Raw genomic sequence first — 15,683 nt, 5'->3', positions numbered from 1 at the left:
GTGTGGTTACAAGCGCTCGCCATTTCTTCCTGTCAGAATATGGTTTCTGTTCCCCTACATCCTCTAACTTGGTATTCCTCTAGCTGACCTCTCATTCCACTGTGTCTATTCGTCGATTCCTTGGCGTTCCTACTGGCCTCTCTCCTTTCACTTCTCTGTCAAAGTACGAGACATGTTTTTTAAGTACGTACTGTTCTGATAGAGAAAAAGTAATGCAATTTTGTAAACATTTCTTTTGTTTACACGTAAGCCTGATGCCAACCTCCATACGTCGTATAGGCCCCTGTAGGCCTAACTTCATTTGTTACAGCTTGTAAAGTTTTAAAGTTGTCAAGATGGAAATGGTATATCTCTGCCTTCCTTGTATGTATGAATCAGCCCAAATCAATGTTTCTTTTCTTCTTTCTAAAGAGTTTGATCTCTTTCCGCTTCAGAGCATACAGACTTAAATTTCTGCTGCATTCCAGCGGATGTATGTTTCATTACAAGGTGTTAACTTACGTAGATTGTTAGTATAAATCGCCGACTCGACACTGATATGAATGTTGACATCATCTGGTGAGAATTCCTATAATTCCTTCAACGCCTTGAAACCTCTTACAACTCGTAAATACTTGACTCACTGTCACTTTGAAATACGATATTGCGTGGCAAAGAAGCATGGCACGGTGCAGTTTGAATGAAAGAGAAGTAATTGAATTTTAATAAATCAGACGATAACAGCACTACACCTGAATGAACTGAGCAAAGTGAAAGTGGACGTATAACATAAGGAATGGGAGGGCTTGGTTCGCATGACCAAGTAACGGACGACAATACACGCCAAACCTAAGCCCTCTTTCTCATGAGCTAATTGGCCCATTAACCTGGGATTTGTGCTAAATGAATCTTTCAACTATTGTTCCCGGTTCTTCCGCTCTGATTTCCTCAAGCAACGATTACCCTAGTTTTCATTGCATTGGATAACAACCCAAGGCAAATATAAGAACCTCACTTTTGTTCCTCACAAAATGTGGAAAATCTCTTCTCCATTACTACATTATAAGTTAAATATAAAGTTAATGAACGTAAGCTACATTCTTTTGAGTTTCTACTGTAAACATTTGAAAATAATCTGAACCAAACTGTTGTGACAGTGAATTTTTAAAGAGATTACTGCTTTCGCTTAGTGCTCACGTCTGAATCATCTCTGTCCACTGGGCAAAGCGGCACACAAATGTTCCCCAATGCTGAGGGGTTAAACTAATGCTCAACATAAGTTCCAAGCACATTAAGGCACTTGTCATAGCGTGAAACCAGTTTCTGAATTCCATCCCCATACAAATCTATAGTCTGATGTGCCAGACACTGCAGCATGATCATTTTTAGGTCATCATCATCGTGGTGCTGACCTCCTAAAAGCTTTTTCAAGTGCAGGAACAAATGGTAGTAACCAAGTCTTCAATCATGACAGACAGTCGCCCACTATGCTTCTCGTTGTGGACATTAGTATGGACTTCTTTAAATGCTCTAACCCATTTTCTTACCATTGCTTCGCACATAGTGTGTTCTCCATACACTTCACTAATCTACCAATGAATTTCAACAGCTTTCACGTCTTTTGCATTTAGAAAACGAACCACAGCGTGTACTTCACACTCGGCGTTATTTCTCAGAGGCATTTTCAATACGCACAAACAAACATAGATAGGGGAGAATGCTTCTGTAATGGCGTTTGTGGCTAGCTAACAGATGTACGTACTGAGTGCGCATGCTCTGAATGACAACCGAAGTTCTGCAGCAACCATATTAAAAATGCTGCTCTCCTTCTATCCATCCTCATTGCCTGCGTCTTCCTAAGAGCTATTGGTTCATTGTTCTGATGAATTTCATTTCTGTTGACTGGATTTTACTATTTGCCATGTTATGTAGGGTACATGTTTCAAGGCCATACGTGAGAACTGGAATCAAGCAGGTATGAAACATGGTCTATTTTGCTTTCTGTGGTATTTTATCACCCCATAGTAAATTTCTCACTTGAAAATAAAATTGAGAAGCTTTCTGGTCTACTGTGTTATCTTTTGAAAAGATACTTTCAAGGTATTTGAAATAAAAAACAGATTTCTTTTTTTTTTTACATCACACTGTTCATGGTCAAAGAACGTTGATATAATGATACTTATGGTAATCATATGAGACCACAAAGAATGGACATTAGATGGCATTTTATTGTGCAACAGTGTCTAACATTGCGCGCTTTTCAAGAGAACTTAGCGTCAGAAGCGAGCTGAAGTTCCCAAGATGCTTATTAAAATTTATTATCCCAAGCGAACCTCTTGACTTTCATACTCCATGAGAAGCCGCGGGGAAGTTTATATGGGAGGGAAATGAATTTATTCAATATCTCTGCCCACAAGAGGAATATAGAGCATTGGATGTAATAATGGCAATGAGCATATTTTTCTGAAAATTTTGATATGCTACATGACACTAATTGTAATCACAATAAAGGAATGAGTAAGTACTCTGCGTACCGTGGGAGAATTTTCTTCTACGCGGGCACGCTCATGAGGGCCCCCATACGTAGAGCTCTGTAGCGTGGGTGCACGATCCATAATATATACGGCCACCGAGGGCGCGAGCGTCACTTACTGTGTGTATTGCTGTCAAGAAGGTGTCTGTCACGCAGCGACGCAGCAAAGGGAAGATTACCTTTGTCTACGAGGATCGCAGTCAGAGTCTACCTTGTCCTAGGGACTTGTAAGTGATAACAATTTGTACTATAGATAAGAACTTTGTACAGCAAGTATTGACCTGATTTTCTGTGAGAACATTTCTCTGCTAGTAATTTTGTTCACGCAAAGTCGCCTAGCATAATCTGAGGCTAATATTGTTCTAAACTAATGTTACATGCTAGTGTAGGCTCAAAAGGTGGATGTTAATTCAATTCGGTCAGTATAAATATCGGTCAAGAGTAAAGTAAAGTGCTGCTGAGAATTGTGTGACTGTTCTAAGGATAATTCTAAGAATGAGTCCTGACATTACAGGATTAAATAAATGGTTAGAGGGGAGACCTAGGCATCGAAGTAAGAACACATTGTAATATGGTTTTCTTTACAGTTTCTCGTACGTCACGTGTGGACCGGACGCTGCTCATCCATCACGTTGAGGCAATAATTTGGAGCGGAGCTACAGAACATCCTTCACGGCATCGAGGTACGACCGTGGACCATCAGCGACGTCCAATCAGCACATCGACCACATCGAGGAGGCAGCGATCGAGTCACCTGAACGAGTTGCAGTTGAACGTCACAGCAGACCACGATGTCACCAGTCATCAAACTACGATTGCTGTCGCCTGCGCACAACGTTAACATGTTGGCTTAAGTTAGCAATGTCCACAGGGGAACTGTTCAGATGCTATCACAAGACACAGGTCAGACAATTCTAATTCTAGCAGACAGAGAATGGTTTGGTCAGCAGCAGATAAATTAGGCCTTCCGCAAATATGTAAATAAGTAGGTGTCTGAGGGCACATATAGATAGAATTTATGCCCAGGACTCAAGCTTAGTTGGATAGTTAATGTTTGCATGTTGTTGTTCTCATTTATTTTCATTAGTGTCATTATTGAATAGATACAATGTTTCAATATAGGGAAATCCAGCTCGTGTACTTTCATTTATCCGTGACTTACGCAGTCGCACATGAGTCTAGTCAGAACAAGTTGTTTAGGTACTAGCTAAATGCATGGAGCATGGTAGACTGTAGTGTTAATTTGTGAGACGAAGAAAAGCATAATATCTTCTATATTTCTTTAATGCACTTGGACTAGCGTATCAAAGTGAGCGGGTCATGTATAGAGAAGCCCAAAGAAATGAGGAATATGTTTGGATAAGGCCCATAAATAGCATGAGGAATAAAGGATTAAATGGTAATTTGATAAATTGGGTGCCAGTAAGAGCGCCAATGTGTATTTGTATGAATGTGCCAGTTAGAGCACCAGTGTGAGTTAATAAACAGGCCAGTTGTATTTGAGTCATAAATGGAATAGTGTGTTGAATTTTGAACTCTAAGGAATAAAGTGGCATGTAGTAATTATTATATAATAAGAGGGCAAAATGAAGGGTAGATCAATGGGCCGGAACGAGGGGAGAGTCATCCCTCGGCTCTGTTTACAAGTTGTCGACCGTGAGAGAGATTTAGGGTTGTAGAAACATGGCCGCTCAGTTTATACAAAAGTCGAGTCATGTCGAAGGACAAAAAAAACTAGGTCGTTCTGACGTCATGACACAAAAGTCTGCAGGGAGGAACAATACGGTTTCTGTCAAGGGGAAAGGAGAGCAGTGACCTTTTAATTCTGCGGTCTGGAAGATAAAATTACATACACGACTACATGTGTCATTTAAAGATGTATGCAACTATTCACATGTGTCTGCACGATGTAAATAATGCTTTTTTTTTTTCTCATCATACTAGATGTCATGTTGTCGTAGGATTTGGGGCGATAGTCTCGTGTTCGATTCCCAGGTGGTAGTGTGTGTATTGCATGCTTAGTTTAGAGCTTATATTAATCATGAGTACTGTGGCACAGATTCATGTTATTTGTAAATATGATTTGGTTATTCGCCGACCTAAGATTTAATTTATTTTCTTTTGACGGAGCCATTGTGCTGGCTGTTGCGGTATCGGCTGTTTCCACAAGGCTAGAAATCGCCTCTACAAGGCCATTAACTCCAGGCGAAATGCCTCTTTACTTCAAGAACTCATTTATATTTTTTTTTACAACATTGTCCATTATGTAAATGTCAATGAGAATTTTGGTTTATAACAGAAGTTTAAATATTATTGTAATAAAGTTGTATAGTATTGCAAACATGCAGCTCAGTTTTAGTTTTTTTGCTCGAGTTAGTTCACCTCCTGTTCATTGTATTCCTCTTCATTTATTTTATTTGTCACGTTGACCCCTTTTCTACCCGAAATCCCTTGTTACTGCTGGTGCTGCCGGAGCTGATGAAGAGGATCGTCGAGCAAGGTAAGTTATGTGCCAAAAGGATTCACCTGGTGGTGAGAGTATTGTTCACTATAACGTACTTGGTCAGACCTTAGCATTTGATTTACACTGACGAAGGCATTATAGGGCACAACACCAATACAGATAGGTCTTATGGCGATGATGCGATGGGAAAGGCCTAGAAGAGAGAAGCAGCCATGGTCATAAATTAAGGTACAGGCCCAGCATTTGCCTGGTGTGAAAATGGAAAACCACCTTCAGGGCTGCCGACAGTGGGGTTTGAACCCACCATCTTCCGGATGCAAGCTCACAGCTGCACGTCCCTAACCGCACGGTCAACTCACCCGGTTAAATTAAAAACAGACTGTAACAGAGTTCCCTCCAGGAAAATGTTTGAAACTGTATCACGGACACTATTATCCACCTCCGTAGCATAACGGTTAGTGTTATCAGCTGCTGTCGTCGGGGGCCCAGGTTCGATTCTCCATACTGCCACAAATGATATAGATGTTGATTCCCATAGAGAACCTGAAATATTTGTCCCAAATGAGTAAATTTATAATACCAATATAAATGGTCCATTATTGGACATTATAAATTTCCCAGCTAACTCATTCCTGGTTGACAGCGTTTCGCCCCAGTGTGCTAAGTCGGGCTCATCAGTTGGTAAATAGCACACCCACCAAGATGCATGGCTAGTGCATACCGTGGAGGCCACTGCGTAGGCTATTTGGAGCCACCGGCAGTGCCAATGCACTATGAGAGACTTTGTCTCATTACCAAAAATTGATGCCTGCCTGGCTACCAGATGAGAGAGAAAGAGAGAGAGAGAGCGCAAGGCCTTGCTTCTGCCAGGTATGAGTGCATGCACGAGAAATTCTTCTTGAAGTTATCTCTTTGTGCGTATCCCGGTAAGTGTGAGCAGGCCTCTGTTCTGTATTTTAGGTCCTCCTTATTTCATTGATTGTTGGTTTGTTTGTTAGGCCATTGTAAATAGTGCCTATAAAGTGAAGTAAACTCGTGTTCTCATCCCAAATTGGTGCAAGCTCTTTTCAGGCACACCCCATTGGAGGTGAGCTGAATGTACCAGAGAGAGAGAGAGAGAGAGAGAGAGAGAGAGAGCAAGAGAGAGAAGCAATGGCCCAGCCAAACGCAGCTAGTGTTCCGACCTCATTCGGACAGGTCCCTGAGAACACGTGGTGCTAGTAACCACATGGTGGTTCATACACATAGAAAGATGAAATGTACTAATCATACACATACTAGGTTTATTACACTATATACACACTGTGATACATTTGTTTAACCTGTCGCTCATGCGATGTTTTAGATATTTACAGAACTTGTCCGCATAGCACATTTGAACGTGGTCTGGCAGCCATGCTGACAGGCCCAGCCAACCTCAGCTAGCTTTTGCTCTGTAGCCTGAAGATGCTAAAGGGAAAAACAAAGGCAAAATCAGAGACTATGGGTTCAGAACATTAATTTAAATGGTGAATTTTCTACATTACAATCACTGTTGCATCACGACGATATTTTTTTAATTTCAAGTTGTTTTATGTTGCACCGACACAGACAGGTTTTATGGCAACAATGGGACAGGAAAGGGCTAGGAGGGGATGGAAGTAGCCATAACCTTAATTAAAGTACAGCTCCAGCACTTGCCTGGTGTGAAAATGGGAAACCACGGAAAACCATCTTCAGGGCTGCTGACTACAGGTCGAACCCACTATTTCCCAAACAGTGAATACTGGATGCACTTAAGAGACAGCAGCTGCCGAGCTCAGTGAAGATAAATTCAAAGTGTATTTTTGAATAACCATTGTGAAATTTCAACTGCTATTTTAATGATATTGCTATTATACTTATGCCATCTGTCAGATAAAAAAGTGTACTGTTCAAGTAATTGAGTGAGTTTTTCGCAATCTATTTTTTACACAGCCCAGTTCAAACGTATCTCAGGAATGCAAATATCCACAGAGGAAGCAAGCACTATGTACCGCATGGACTTGACCAGATTGCGTAAACACCCGAATACTTCAAACGTTACAAAAATTAAATCCAGGTGGTAGGAACGGAAAAAAATATTCTTGCCAAGCAACTTCCTCTTCTTCAGTTAGGCAAATTTTGCCACCAGTAGGTGTACATATGAGCCACCACATCTAGAATATTTTACTACCTTTGTGCTGCATCTTCCTTCCGCTAGGTGTGGGCAGGCGCAAGGCAGGTCGTTCGTAAGAAAATAAATTTGCTACATCAAACAGAGATATACACATTAGAAAGAGGTTGTTTTTTTTTAACCCGACAACCTGGAGCGACATGTAGGACACTTGAAAAGGAGGTTCAACCTATTCAATACTTAAAAGAAAGAAATGCAGTAATCACATTCCTATTTAAATGGGACCGGTTTCGACCTTAGTCCAGGTCATCATCAGCCGTAAAAACATGTACAATGTTTATGAATATTGGAGGTCGAACTTGTACTCATTCAATTATACTGATTTGCATCGTATATTTTTATATACGTACTTAACTTCCCGCAACCGTGACAAATTCTGGACCTTCAAAACATTCTCCACTCTACTTTGGCGTTCGACCGCAGCGCATGACCTTGAATGTGCCGCGCTGATCACCAGGAGCTGGCGGCTTTCTACTACAAATCTATTCGTCTGCGACTTCAAGTTATTTTTGACCTTCGTATATTATTTGATATTGTTGTGACTTTGTGCATGACAGAATGTGGTGTCGTGTCTTTGTGCCTATCAGAGTGTGAAACTGACCTCCAATATTCATAAACATTGTACATGTTTTTACGGCTGATGATGACCTGGACTAAGGTCGAAACCGGTCCCATTTAAATAGGAATGTGATTACTGCATTTCTTTCTTTTAAGTATTGAATAGGTTGAATCTCCTTTTCAATTATTTAATTTTTAACATCAATAATTTCAATACGGAACAATGAAATTTTTATCTTTAAATGTAGGACACGTCATGCAGTAGCTGTCTGCTGCTGTGGAGTGACTTGTCCGACATGCACTGTGCCGCATGTGCATTATCGTTCTATCTCGTGAGTTTCCTTCGAACTATGTCCGAGATCTCTTCACAGCCATCTAGATAAAGCTTCATTCTTTCCTTTGATGTATCTATCGATCCATTGTGAGGACTTTTTGCCAAGTTATCGATGTGTAAAATTCATCGACTATTCGCTCATGTACTTTTCTGTTGTTAAGTAGATAAATTTCATTATTCGTCCATATTGAACCAAGATTACAATTTATTAAAATTTGTATCCACCTTATTCAATACATTAAAATGTTGTTGAGATGAAATTACAACATATATTTTATCAGAACCAGTTTCAACGCCTTATTTTGCGTCATCAGCTGAAATACATTCTAGGAAATATTGGCAAACATATAAGTTTATCTACGTCACATAAAACAAATTTTAAAAACATATTGATGATTTAAAAACATGTTGTAATTATACTATTTCCAAGTCCATATTATCTAAGACTTGCAGGTATTAAACTTTGAATTGATAAAATCCGATGTAAGATAGTTTATATTATCATGGGTTTAACAACATTTTAATGTATTGAATAAGGTGGATACAAATTTTAATAAATTGCATGTACTTTTCTCACAATGGCGTCAGTAAACAAGGATAATTTTTCTAGCGATCCTATACAAGGCATGTTAAATGGGTGTTTCAGTGATTTTGAGGAGAGTAGTCATAATTTTAGTGATGGTTCTGATGACAGTGATGTTGATATTGCTGAATTAGACCATGATGAGGATGAAATGATACACAAAAGACTGTTGTTTCAGACATTATTCATGTTAGATGTGGTAGTGCTGCGTATAATTTTTACTGGGATGACATGGATAATTACTTATGAAATAAACATTTTGTAAGGTTTTCACCCGAAGGTTTATCTCTAAATGTTGTGCAACCAGTAAAGTCTTCCAAACGTTTCTTTTTCTCTTGAACTCATCCAGCTGAGTGTAACGTGAAGTCCCGAGGAATGTTATTTCCATTTCGATCTAGGGTAAGGGAGTTTATTCCAGTCAATGAAAATGAGAAGTATATTATCTTAGCCCTCTTAATGCTGATGGCAATAGTACAGAACATAAATTTCAGGTCTTAACTTCTTGAAAAATTGTACCATTGTCACTCTCCTATTTGCTTCATTTTTTTTTTTTTGTTTTTTGCTTTACGTCGCACCGACACAGATAGGTGTTATGGCGACGATGGGATGGGAAAGGCCTAGGAAGTGGAAGGAAGCAGCCGTGGCCTTAATTAAGGTACAGCCCCAGCATTTGGTGTGAAAATGGGAAACCACGGAAAACCAGGGCTGCCGACAGTGGGGCTCGAACCCACGATCTCCCGATTACTGGATACTGGCCGCACTTAAGCGACTGCAGCTATCGAGCTCGGTGATTCATATCTTTAGCCAAATGTGAATCCATATGCAAATTACCTCACTTCAAGGATAACGAGACTAAAGACACTATATATATATACACTGTGCTCGATAGCACATTAATACTAACTTTACAGCCACAATGAACCAATAACATCATCATTTAAAGTCCGGCTCCATGGCTAAATGGTTAGCGTGCTGGCCATTGGTCAGAAGGGTCCCGGGTTCGATTCCCGGCAGGGTCGGGAATTATAACCATCATTGGTTAATTACGCTGGCAAGGGGACTGGCTGTATGTGTTGTCCTCATCATCATTTCATACTCATCAAGACGAGCAGGCCACCTACGGGTGTCAAATTAAAAGACCTGCACCTAGCGAGCCAAACTTGTCCTCGGACACTCCCGGTACTAAAAGCCATAAGCCATTTCATTTCATTACATCACTTAAAAATAAAAGATTACTGTTCTATGGACTAACGGCCGACTGACGAAGAAAACCAATATACTGTAGTTGGACCCTTATTGGACATATAAATTTTCCAGCTAACTCATTCCTGGTTGCCAGCATTTCACCCTAATTTGGTATTAATTTAGTATTATAAATTTACTCAATGCCTTTGCTGGTGGGATGTAGTTGACAGTGCACTATGTCTTCTGGTATGGGCTAGAATAAATTTGTGACTTTCATTGACCTGTCTCAGTCTCTTCCTTGGCTTTGACAATATGAAAGTGACTGAGGTGTGAGTGATGCTAGTAATACCATTCCTTATGCAGTCAGTCCTTGTTATGAATGGTGTGAAAATATCGCTCATAGGGTCAGTAGGCTTGGCAGACTGATCTGTAATAGCAACTTCTGGCTCAGTGAGGAAAGCAACGGGAAACCACCTTACTCCTCATTTCCCTAGTATGCCTCTTCAGTGACACCTAGGTTATCTATGACAGCTGTTGGTGGAGCAGTAGAGGATCAAACCAGCCTTCGGGCTGAATACCCAACATACATACACAAGTTTACTCATTCGGGACAAATATTTCAGGTTCCCTATAGGAATCAACATCTACATCACAATGAAGAAAACCTGGAATTTTTTGAAATGAAAACCAGCAAGGTTCCAACAATGTGCAAAAGACCTGAGATAGATTGGTATCCCTGATAACAAAATCAGCGGCTATCAAGGTTTCAAAATGGAGTCAAGAGTCCAGAAGATAAGAGGGCACCTTTGAAGTCTCAAGAGATCCTGGCAGGATGTCAAAGCTGCCAGACGAACAGGATCTAATGAACACTGACAATGAGAGTGGTTGTTAACACACGGTCCAAAGAGGCTTAAATCAAATGTAAAATAATAATGTCAATGGTTTTACTTCAAACAAATTACTTTTATGGTTTTCAGTGATGGTGAGGTGCCAGAAAATTTTCACATAACCCTTACATGTGCCAGTAAATCTACCAACATGAGGCTCACATACCTGAACACCTTCAAATACCAATGGACTGAGCTGGGACTGAATCTGCCAACATGCGCTCAGAAGGCCAACGCTCGACCGCCAGAGCTACTGAACCCATTAAGAGGCAGTGAAGTCTGTGGAGTGCTATTACCTCCACACCCAGGCAATCTACAGCTTACACCTAACAGCACTAATGGCCGAAATTGTACCATTGTCATTGTATAAAATAATCAAAGGAGATTATTACACAATATGTACTGAATAGGTGGACAAGTAATAATACTATTTGGATGATGATGATGATTATTGTTGGTTAAAGAGGCCTAACAGCTAGGTCATCAGCCCATAATGGTACAAGGTGCAACGAAATAAAAATTAAAGCATCAAAATGTATCCACTGACTAGAATCTAAAACGAATTATAAACAAATACGAACAGTGGATTCAATTCACAATGTCTAAATTACTGGGATGATGCTTAATATCTAAAGATAACTAGCTCCCCGTAATGGTACAAATCACTGGTAAACCAGAACCATGGTGTTTCTCCTATAGTGGTAGTAATCATAGGTAACGTAGACTGATGGTGTATCTCGCAGGTAAGGTAGACCCATGGTATGTCACACACAATGGCACCACTCACAGGTGACAGAAACCTATGGTGTTTCGCATGTAAGGGTACTACTCACAAGCAACTCAGACCCATGGTGTTCCTCACATACAGTAGTGGTAGTAATCACGGGCACCAGCCAAACCCGTGGCGTTTCTCACATAGTGTTATTAATCACAGGCAACGTAGATCCATGGAGTTTCTCAGAAATTGGTACTACTCATAGGTGGCGAAGACCATTCTGAACACAGGGGAACCGACACATTTCAGCGCTGCGTTACGACACATGCACATTAGTCCGTGCAGACGAATGCCCATCCTCAGAGGAGAACACACGTAGTAGTAACCACAGGCAATGCCCAGACCCGTGGTGTTCCTCACATAATGGTACTAATCGCAAGAAAAGTTGATTCGTGATGTTCCACACATAATGGTACTAATCACAAATGGTCTCATGGTTCCTTCGGTCGTCCCTTTTAGTCACCTCTTACAACACACAGGGGGATACCATGGATGTATTCTTCATCTGCACCACCCACCCATAGGGGGGGGGGGGGTAAATACTATTCTCTAATTGAAATCACCAGTACTTTTTTTTTTTTTCTGAGAATGCGTACAGTAGGTACGTTTACAGTTTTATTTTCTTTGACCATGTCCTTAGTATGTTAAATACACAGATCTTCATTATAGACTGTATGCCTTTCAGTGTACATTCTGCAAGTTCCCATTCTCTCCTACTTCTCCCACCCTCTATCACAGAGTCCATTATTCTCTTCAGGTAACCTATCCTCCCCCAACTGCTTCACATGACCCCATCACCAAAGCCAGTTTATATATACAGCTACATCCCCCAAGTTTATTCTTTAACTTAGCCTTTAACTCCTTTTGCCAGTGTTCCCCCAGCTACTTTCATGTCAGCAACTTCTACCTTTTGAATAAGATTCCCGAGTTCATCGGGCGGCAAAAGTTCAGATAATGCAGCAGTTTTTAGCACAGACATCTAAGCGTGATTGCACTGTCATTTATTTCTTTCTCGCTGATTTCTCATGATGGTCATGGTCATACAGTGCGCAGGGCTGCCAACTCTTGACCTTGAGAACTAGTCCTACATCACTCACATTGTTAGGTGCGGGGGCGCTATTTTTGAACTTACGAACTAGCAGATTGGTTTGGACTGAGGCATAAGCTCCCGGATTAGGGCTGTGAAGTGGCTGTTAGGTCTCTAGCATTCCGTACAGTGATAGCAATGCATTCAAAAAAGCTGAAGTAATTTATCATGCCAGCTAGTGATAAAGCTATTGGTCTGGATTGATTAGGTCCAGCTAGTAACAAAATCATTAGTCAGAATTGGTTAGGTTAGTGACAAAACCATTGGACTGGGATGAAGCAAAGGGGATCTGGGGGCATACGCCCTCAGGTTAGGGCAGCAAAGTGGCTGTTAGACCTCTAGCATTCTGTATAGCGGGCGATAGCAGCCGATTCTATGATGGATAGTGGCGAAAAGCTGACATTGCCATAGCCGCTGGTTAATGACAAGGAAATAATTTGTTCTGTATAGGTAGGGTCTCGATGAGACATTGCTCACAATGGTGGTGTTGGCGTACGACTATCTGGAACACGAAGCATTCATGCACCTTCGTGTCAAACACTCCATTCAATTCATCGCTAGCAGTAGGAGTGCCAAGGAACAGACCGCTGGTACACACACAACATATAACAAACAAGTGGAGGTTCCTTCTCCCTTTTGGAAAAAGAAAGTTCACTTTGCCAGCTACTTGGCAGAGTTCCTGACATGATGGTACACAAATTTTGTAATGCAGGGAGTCTGCTCTATCCTCCGCTACATAAAGGTAAGTTCAATAGAAAATTATTATTGTTGTTCTGTATTGTGTACATTGTTTCGTTACAGATTGCATTTAGTTGTGTTTTTATTGTGCACGGATTGGTAATGAATGCACTTCACTTACTTGCTGGGAATGACGTCATATCCAATTGCATCTCAGCCCATGGACATGCTACAGCACGTCTGAGCAATGAATAATGGCATGTGATAAATTATATTATATTAACTGGAAAGTTAGAAGAACTCCTAGACATGATGGATAGAAGAAAAATATCAATATTGGGATTAAGTGAGACCAAATGGAAAGGGATTGGAAGTAAGACACTTCGTGGAGGTTATAAATTATACTGGAGTGGACAGGAGAAGGTAGCGAAAAATGGTGTTTGATTCTTAATTAACGAAAGGACTGATGCTACAGCTGAAGTTATCTGCAAAAGTGATAGAATCATTAAAATGTCCATGAAACTGGAGAACACTAAGTACACCATCATACAAGTGTATGCCCTACAGACAGGCTGCAGTGAGGAAGACAAAGAGAAATTTCGGCAAGACCTGGAAGATACAGTTAATGAGGAAAATGTTGTTATTATTATTATTATTATTGGAGATCTAAATGCGCAAGTTGGGGAAGACAGACTTGGGTATAAGAACATCATTGGTCCACATGGATTTGGACAAAGGAACCCAGAAGGAGAACAACTATTAGATCTGTGCAGAAGAAATGATCTTATAATCAAAAATACATTCTTCAAAAAAAGAGACAGTCACAGAATAACAAGGTACAGTTGGGATGGCCAGTATAGAACATTGATTGACTACGTAATCACAAATAAAGATGGTGGCAGGTACATCACAGATGTAAAGGTCATCCCTAGTGAAAGCATGGACAGTGACCACAGATTGTTGGTAGTAGACTTCAAACATAAGACAAATGAAACGCAGAAACTTATTACGAAAAAACCAAGGGTTAAAACTTGGAAGTTGCAAGAAGTCCAAATAAAGGAAGAATACAAACTAAGGATTCAACAGAGTTTGCCGAAGTGTGAAGTAACCAGCATTAATGAAGAATGGAAGGCCTTCAAAGACACCTTTGTGGGAGAAGCCAAAAACCTATGTGGAGTTACAAGTTCTATCAAAAGAAAAAAGGAGACACCATGGTGGAATGATAGAGTGAAAACAGCGGTGAAAGAAAGAAACCAAATAAAGAAGGCACTGGACAAGGAGAAACAAAAACAGGGACAAGAACAAAATGAACAAGAAATACAAAGACTTCAAGGAGTATACAGGAACAAGAAACTTGCTGTAAAGAACATTGTAAGGGAAGAAAAAGAGAAGAAATGGAATGAGTTTGCAGACAAACTGAAAGAGGACAGTAGAGGAAATATGAAATTGCTATACAGAGTAGTGAAAAACAAGCGAAGGGATCAAGAGACCATAAAAGCAATAGAACGTGATGATGGAACTCTGGCACAAGAAGAGGGAGAAATTAAACAAGAACTCAAGATCTATTTCGATAAGCTGCTGAATGGAGATACAGAAAACATAACAACGGATAGAGGAGAGCCAAGTCGAGGAACCACAACTGAACCACCAATTACATGGCTTGAGGTTGAAAATGCGCACAAGAGCATGAAGAAAGGAAAGGCAGTGGGCGTAGATGAACTAAGTGCAGATATGCTGAAAGCAGCGGGAGTTCCAGGAATCCAATGGCTCTATAGACTCCTCAACAAAATATGGGAGGAAAATACTATTCCTGAGGACTGGAAGATGGGCATCATTGTACCTCTGTTCAAGGAAGGAAGCCGACGAAAATGTACTAATTACCGTGGTATCACACTACTGTCTCATGTCCTGAAAATATTGGAAAAAATAATAGAGACCAGAATCAGAGATATTGTTGAACCAATTTTGGAAGAAGAGCAGTATGGTTTCAGACCAGGAAGGTCAACTACAGACCTTATATTTGCAATTACGATGCTAATGGAAAAATACTGGGAGAAGAACAAGCCTTTATTCCTAATATTTTTGGACATTGAGAAAGCATACGATAGTGTACCAAGGGAAAGAATTTGGCAATGCATGAAAGAACTTCAAGTGCGAGACAGCCTTATAGACAAAGTGAAAATGTTGTATAGTGGGAACAGAAGCTGTATTCAAGTAGGATGTGGTTTGTCGGACTGGTTTGAAACAAAGAGAGGAGTGCAGCAGGGCAGCTCATTGTCACCACTTCTATTTATTATTGTAATGGATGTAGTAATGAAATCTATTAAAAGGAAAGAACATGGAGATATCAAAGCCTTCACATTTGCAGATGATGTTGCGATCTGGAGTGACTCAGAAGATGAATTGGGAGAGAGAATACAAAGCTG

The 15,683-nt window shown here is 40.4% G+C and overlaps 1 protein-coding gene across 1 annotated transcript in view; it reads right to left on the bottom strand.

The window, feature by feature from the left end:
* LOC136885391 (pseudouridine-5'-phosphate glycosidase) overlaps positions 1 to 15,683 on the bottom strand; it is a 228,461-nt gene that overhangs the window by 203,598 nt on the left and 9,180 nt on the right. The gene's annotated exons all lie outside the window — the stretch shown is intronic.

Source organism: Anabrus simplex, chromosome 14 (genome assembly GCF_040414725.1).
Source record: "Anabrus simplex isolate iqAnaSimp1 chromosome 14, ASM4041472v1, whole genome shotgun sequence".
Lineage (NCBI taxonomy): Eukaryota > Metazoa > Arthropoda > Insecta > Orthoptera > Tettigoniidae > Anabrus > Anabrus simplex.
Note: the sequence above shows the minus strand (reverse complement) of the source record. Positions and strands in the feature narration are given on the sequence as shown.